Source organism: Bactrocera oleae, chromosome Y (assembly GCF_042242935.1).
Source record: "Bactrocera oleae isolate idBacOlea1 chromosome Y, idBacOlea1, whole genome shotgun sequence".
NCBI lineage: Eukaryota > Metazoa > Arthropoda > Insecta > Diptera > Tephritidae > Bactrocera > Bactrocera oleae.
Window position 1 is genome coordinate 2,138,626 of NC_091542.1, and position 7,679 is coordinate 2,146,304.

The following is a 7,679-nucleotide window of genomic DNA, read 5'->3' on the forward strand; positions in this document are numbered from 1 at the left end:
ATGACAATTTTACAATCAAAGAAGTTCAGCCCTTTTGGTAAGTTTAAAGTTATTAACTACTTTTTGAGGATCGAATTTCAACATCGAGGAAGTCCACATGCGCATATTATTTTATGGCTTTATGGTAATGCTCCCACATATATTCTTGGAGAAGAGCAAAAACAAGCAATAGAAATGATTAACAGTTTAGTATCAGTATCAACGCCGGAAACATTGGGAAACATAAAATTACTTACGCATAAGCATAAATTTAAGTGCTACAAAAAAATTGGCTCCGACTCTAGTCAAAAGTGTCGATTTGAAGCACCAGATTGTAAATCTACAATGATTTTAATACCGATGGAAAAAATGAGTCCACTTTACAAAGAACACTTGAAAAGATATAATGAAATTAGAATTAACTTAGAAAGTAATGACTATGACAGTATTAATGATTATTATGAAAGTAATAATTTCAGATCAGATGAAGAATACAAAGATACTTGTAAACTAAAATCTGGTGTTACAAGTAGTAGACTAAAAATATTCTATAAACGACAGGCGTCCGAAAAATGGCACAATACTTTCAGTCCATTTGTTTTTAATGCCTTAAAGACAAATATGGATTTCAGATAAATACTGAAGAATATTCTGGCGCGTCATATGTCGTCGAATATGTAAATAAAACCAACAAAGGCATTAGCAATTTACAACGCAAAATAATAGAAGTTATGAATGAGAATCAAGAATTCGATATTGTTAAAATAACTCGTAAAATAAGCGTTGACATGCTGAATAGTATTGCGACGAGTAGTCAAGAAGCTGCCTGGTATCTTTTAAGGTTACCAATGTCTAAATCGTCAGTAGCGGTTCAGTATATTAACACTTGTTGGCCTATTGAACGACAGAGGATAAGAAAAACACAAAAACAAATTGATAAACTTGATGACGGCTCTACTGATATTTGGAAGGAAGATTGGTGTTTGGTCAGAAGTATGAAACTGTGCACAATCGGATGACCGTGACCGTGAATTAGGCTATTCACCTCTGTGAGAGTACCGCTTATGCATATGCACACAAATTCTTACATTTACATACATATGGCATTCACAAGGCTAGCTTATGCTCACAAGGCTAGCTTATGCTCACAAGGCTAGCTTATACTACTGTGGGGGTCAGCAGGTGGCGGATAGCTGAACGGCCTCCAGATATGAAGGTTAGCTGCGAATATTCAATAAGCAGTCCCCGACCAAAGCAGCAGAGATGAAGGGTATAGCCTAAAAAGCTATATCTGCCCTACTAAGTTTCTGTGATAGGGTGAATCGACCCCGCCCATAAATAAGTGTCAAACACAAAAACCCCGAAAGCGTCTGACTCAGATTGAGCGGCTTACTGGGTAGCGTCTGCCTCCAGGTTAGGAGCGGCTGAGCAAACCACCTTCCAGTAGGTATAAAATGGTACGAGTAGGATCCCGGAAAAACAAAACATGTCTGGGAATAGTACAGGAAAATTAAAAGTTACGGTGCAGGGTGTAAAAAGCCCAGTGCCGGCGGTTTTGGGGGGTGAGCAAGCAGGCTCCCGACCGTCGATATCCAACGAATGCAATGATGCAATGGTGGACCACTTGGCCATTGCATCAGATACAACTACAAGTTTGAGCAAACCAGCAGAAACTGATCCATTCAGGCGAGCACCAAAACTAGCCCGACCGCCAGAGAAAACGCCCGTCGAAAAACAAGCACGAGCTCGATCTTCTCCGCCCGCGCTACAAAAGGAAATCCCGACGCTGCTCCAAAAAAATGATGTTGTGCAAGATTACATGCACGAATTGGGAGAAAACATAAATAAATTAACAGGTATGATGAGTCTCCCACAACGCTCCATTAATAACCAAATGAGGGAGCTTCTAAACACGATTTTGAAGCTGCATGCAAGTGCACAGAAGGATCTCGCTAAACTGAAGATTTCCAGTACACAAAACCAGCCTATACGGAATGCTGTAGTAGCCACACCGAAAAGGCTACGTGATGAGAGACAAGTGACGCGAAACACCCCCCCAAAAAGGACCAAAAGGTCGCAGGATGAAGACTTGCAAAAGGAAAAGGAGAGCGTAGAGGAAATATGCGAGAAGCCAGCTAATGTAGGGAAAAAAGAAACACCAAGAGACGAAGCTTGGGTTACAGTAAAATACAAAACCCCCAAAAACAAAAAAGCGAAGAAAGAAAATGCCAAGCTACCGCAGCCACCACGACCGGATGCGAGTGCAAACCATTAAATTGGGTGCCGAAGATGTCCCATTTTCTTAGAAGCTTGCCAAAAGAAAAGGAAATGAAAATATTACAGATCAACCTAAACCACTGCGAAGCCGCACAAGAACTGTTGACGCAAACCGTGTACGAAAGGAACGTCGATGTTATAATAATATGTGAGCAAAACAAAAACCTGAGCTCTGATACGTGGGTTTCTGATAGCACCAAAAAAGCAGCAATCTGGACCTGCGGTGATAAAATGATGCAGGACAAACCACTGACACATAAATCCTTCTACACGAGAGTAAAAATCGGCGGAATACACTTTTACAGTTGTTACTTGCCACCAAGCCTTCCACAGTCGGTCTTCGAAAAGGTTCTCGATGAGTTGGTTGGGGATGCCCACGCAACCAAACCAAACATAATAGCAGGAGACTTCAATGCATGGGTGACCATTTCGCAATTATAATAGATGTAAGCAACTGCTCCGTAAAACAAAGAAGAGGTGCGCGTGAAAAAAAGGTACAAGCTGAAGGGTGGAAGGAAAACACAATCGATGAGGATTTTTTCAAACTCGTATTGAATGAAGACATACCCGAATCAGAAGACACCAACCAACAGGCTAAGTTGCTTGTTCAACATATCTGGAGAGCCTGTGACGCCGCCATTAATCGAAGGAAACAACACCCCAAATGAAAGCCAGCATACTGGTGGAATAATGATATCCAACAATTGCGAGCTGATTGTAATAAAGCGAGGCGACAGTACCAGAGAAGTACAGGCACGGCAGGTGAAGATGGTTTACCCGAAAACTTCAAGGCCAAACGCAAGCAACTGAAAAAAGCTATTAAAAATAGCAAAGCTGTGTGTTTCAAAGAGCTTTGTAACAAACTCGATGAAAATCCCTGGGGCGGTGCGTACAAGCTGGTCATGTCTAAAGTTCGAGGTCCTAAAGGAAAAGCGCCAACCTGCCCAGCCCTTCTGAAAAGTGTTGTGGAAACACTCTTTCCAACACAGCCCACGCGAGAAGAAGAGCGGTTTCTCCCCGAGGAATCAAACCGCATAGCTATACCAGTAGTTACCGATATGGAGGTTATAAATGCTGCTACACGTTTCGGCAATGCTAAAGCACCGGGGCTGGATGGCATCCCAAATCGTGCTCTGAAGATTGCACTAAAGCAAAACCTAAAATGCTTCACCCAGCTATATACGAAGTGCTTAACCGATGGTATTTTCCCAAAAATATGGAAAAAACAACGTTTGGTCTTATTACAGAAGCCAAACAAAACAGTAGGATATCCTAGTGCATATCGACCACTGTGCATGATAGACACAATAGGGAAAATTCTGGAGCGGTTGATCTGTGAACGTCTTGAAGCACACCTGGAAGAAGTTGAAGATGGCTTATCTAGCAACCAATACGGGTATCGCAGGAAGCGCTCGACTATCGACGCATTCAAGAAGCTGACCGCAATAGCAGATAAAGCAATTGAAGGTACTAGGTGGATGCATGGCACAAAAGAATACTGCGCAATCATCACTTTTGACGTGAAAAATGCGTTTAATTTAGCATACTGGCCACACATAATACGAGCCTAAGAGAACCTCAATACTCCGGTATATTTATTGCGGATTATAAGATGTTACTTGTCCGACAGGCTGTTGTTATACGACACTGAGGAGGGGGTGAAAAGTTATGCAGTAGCTGGTGGAGTTCCACAAGGCTCTGTTTTGGGCTCAATGTTATGGAATATCTTATACGATGGAATATTGCGCCTCCCTCTACCAAAAGAAGCGAAAATAATTGGATATGCGGATGACATTGCTGTGGCAATGGTAGCAAAAGAGCTGCACCAAATCCAAAGCGTTTGTGTAGCTACGTCTCAGAAAATTAAAAACTGGCTCGACGCGTCAAAACTACAAACGAAAAACGAGCAGAAAAAAACTAGAGACCATTACTCTGAACATTGACGGGCATGAAATTAGAACTCAGCCATCTCTAAAGTACCTGGGTGTCATAATCGATGCGAGACTCAACTACAAGATGCATATTGAAAAAACCTGCAAAAAAGCTGCCCGAGTGATTTCGGCACTAGCGCGAATTATGGCTAACATAGGTGGACCAAATCAAGCGAGAAGGTTACTTTTAGCAAAAGCCAGCCAATCAGTTATGTTGTATGCGGCACCTGTATGGGCACAAGCACTGACCCATAAAATATATGCCAAAATGGTGATTTCAATGTTCAGACTAAGCGCCATCAGAGTAGCCAGTGCATTCCGCACAGTATCGCAAGAAGCTGTTAGCATTATATCCGGTATAATGCCACCAGATATAATGGCACTTGAGCTCAAACGAATATACGATACCAGCAAAATACTCGGCAGGTCATTGACAATAGAGGAACAAAAAGAAGAAAGACAATAGAGTCTAAACGAGTGGCAAAACCGTTGGGACGAAACAACCAAAGATCGGTGGACGCACCGGCTTATCAAAAATGTGAAAACCTGGGTGGAAAGAAAGCACGGACAAACGGACTTTTATATGACGCAATTATTAACTGGCCATGGCTGCTTTAGAGAGTACCTGTACAAGTATGGCCATGATAACGGAGTGACGTGTTCCTTTTGTGGTAATAGTAATGAGAATGCTCTACACATTTTTTTCTATTGCAAGGTACATACGAAGCTGACGGAGTTAAGGGTTTAGCACGTAAGCGTACCGCTGCGCGAGTTCGGCATATTAAAAAATATGGACCGGGCGTGGTCCCGAAAGAGGTGCACTTAGCGCACGGTATGAATCGTACATGCTGTCACTTGTGGCAGTATCTTTCAGAAGATTCCCCTTTCGGATACCAAAAAAAAAAAAAAAAAAAACATACATATGTTACGATTTGCTGTGATTTGTACATAATTGCATTTTTTATGTTCTTACTTTTTGCCCTGCAATTTGTAAGTAGGTGTATATATACATACACATGTACACATACAGAATACATATTTTCATAAAAAAATTAAATTAAATTAAATCAAACTTGTTAATTGGACATTAATCTATTTTTGGGCTGGAACAATTAGCATGCCAAGTATCAAAAACGGCCAGAAGAATTGGAAGGAATTTCTTTAGTCCAATTTGTTTCCAACTATACTAAAAAACAGAAAGGGAGAGTACATCAGAAAGAAGCAGTCTCAATTTATTCGTTATAGAAATTATGACATGACTCAGGATTACAACGAGTACAGAAGAGAAATGGTGACCTTACATATACCATTTAGAAATAAAAACACAGAAATATTAGCAGATATGAAATTCACAACTATATATGATGAACACGAAAATGAAATTTTAGAAAAAAAGAAAGAATTTGAGTCAAATATTGATATTCAAAAGGCAATTGATATACAAGTATGCCGACAATTATGTCATGAAGATGAGCTAATAGATGATGAATCAGAAGTCGAGACATTACTACAAGATTTCCAAAGCCAAAAGAAAAGAAAATATCATGAGTAATGATCGTTTTTGGGATGTCGTGAGAAGCGCTAATGAAAAACAGAAAGATTTGGTGCTACATGTCATTCATCATTTATTATCTGCAGAGAGATCACCTTTACAATTATTTTTTACTGGGCCAGCTGGATATGGAAAAACCTTTGTAATAAAATTGATAATGGAAGTATAAAACAGATTTACATACATTGCGTGTGCATCGACTGTTAAAGCTGCAATAACGGAACTACTGTTCATACTATTAACGGAACTACTGTTCATACTGCATTGAAAATATCATTGTTAAAACTAATTCCGTTGTCAATAGAAACAGCACAAAAATATCGATGCTTATTTCAATATGTCAAAGTTTTAATAATTGACGAAATCAGTATGATTGGTGCCGAGCTTTTGATCCAAATAGACGCAAAACTAAAGCAAATAACACGAAATTTTTATGAAAATTTTGGTGGTCTAGACATTTTTTTTATTGGAGATTCGCGACAACTACTTCCAGTCCGTGCAACTCCAATCTATAAGCAGTCTAAACAACGGATGATTGGACCCTTACTTTGGCGAGGATTTAAATTCTAAAAGTTAACTCAAATAATGCGTCAAGATAACGAAATGTTTGCTTCTATTCTCACCTAAATTGGCAATGCATTCATGATAATGCATCAGTTAACACATGTAACGAACACGAATATGTGAACCCCAGTGCCTATAGTTGACTTTTTACCGAAAATATCGGTCAACATAGAACAAGGCGGCTAGATCCAAAAAGAAATCTAAAACGAGTGTACCATTTGACTTTGCGAGAGTATAATATGTTCGGTTACATCCGAACTTAGCCTTTCCTTACTTGTTTTTATTTATGCTTTATTATTTATTGTTACGTACTCGTTTGTATGCATGTTAATTGTGTATATAACCGCTTTTAAAAAGAGGTTTTTAACCTTTGTACATATGTGCGTATTCATGTGCATATCTAATATGTTTTATTTGCTTGTATTTTAACAAGAACAAGGGGTATTGCCAGAAAAGTGCCAATATGGAATTTGATTATATGTACAACTGTGTGTGTGTGTCACTAACTGTGCCCTATTCCCACCAAGTATAACTTTTTTTTTGTTTTTTCGCAAGTAAATCGATTGCTTTTGTGGACTTCTTTATTTTTTTATACTCTCGCAAATTGCTACAGAGTATAATAGTTTTGTTCACTTAACGGTTGTTTGTATCACCTAAAACTAATCGAGTTAGATATAGGGTTATGTATATATAAATGATCAGGATGAAGAGACAAGTTGAAATACGGGAGACTGTCTGTCCGTCCGTCTGTGCAAGCTGTAACTTGAGTAAAAATTGAGATATATTTATGAAACTTAGTGCACATTTTTCTTGGTACCGTAAGACTGTTTGTATTGCAGATGGGCGTAATCGAACCACTGGCACGCACACAAAACGCCATTAATCAAAAAGGTATAAATTGCCATAACTAAGCTCCACAACAAGATACAAAACTTTTATTTGGTATACATGGTCACATTAGGGAGGGGCATCTGCAGTTTAAATTTTTTTTAAAGTGGGCGTTGTGCCGCCTCTAATAATTTTAATGTGCATATCTCCTATACCACTGAAGCTATAATAACAACATTCACTGGGCACAAAAGTTTTTAGCATCTTTATCGACGGTGTGAAAATGGGTGAAATCAAGTGACATTCCCGCCCACTCCACATATAACGGTACTGTTAAAAACTACTAAAAGCGCGATAAATCAAGCACTAAACAAACCAGAGACATTAAAAATAATCTCTGGCATGGTATAAGATGATTTTACAGGAACTACGTTCAAAATTAGATAGTGGGCGTGGCACCGCCACCCATATCTAGGGATCTGCTTAACCTATTTCAACCAAATTCGTATATAATATTCTTCGTATATTTCTATGTTATAGTACAAAAA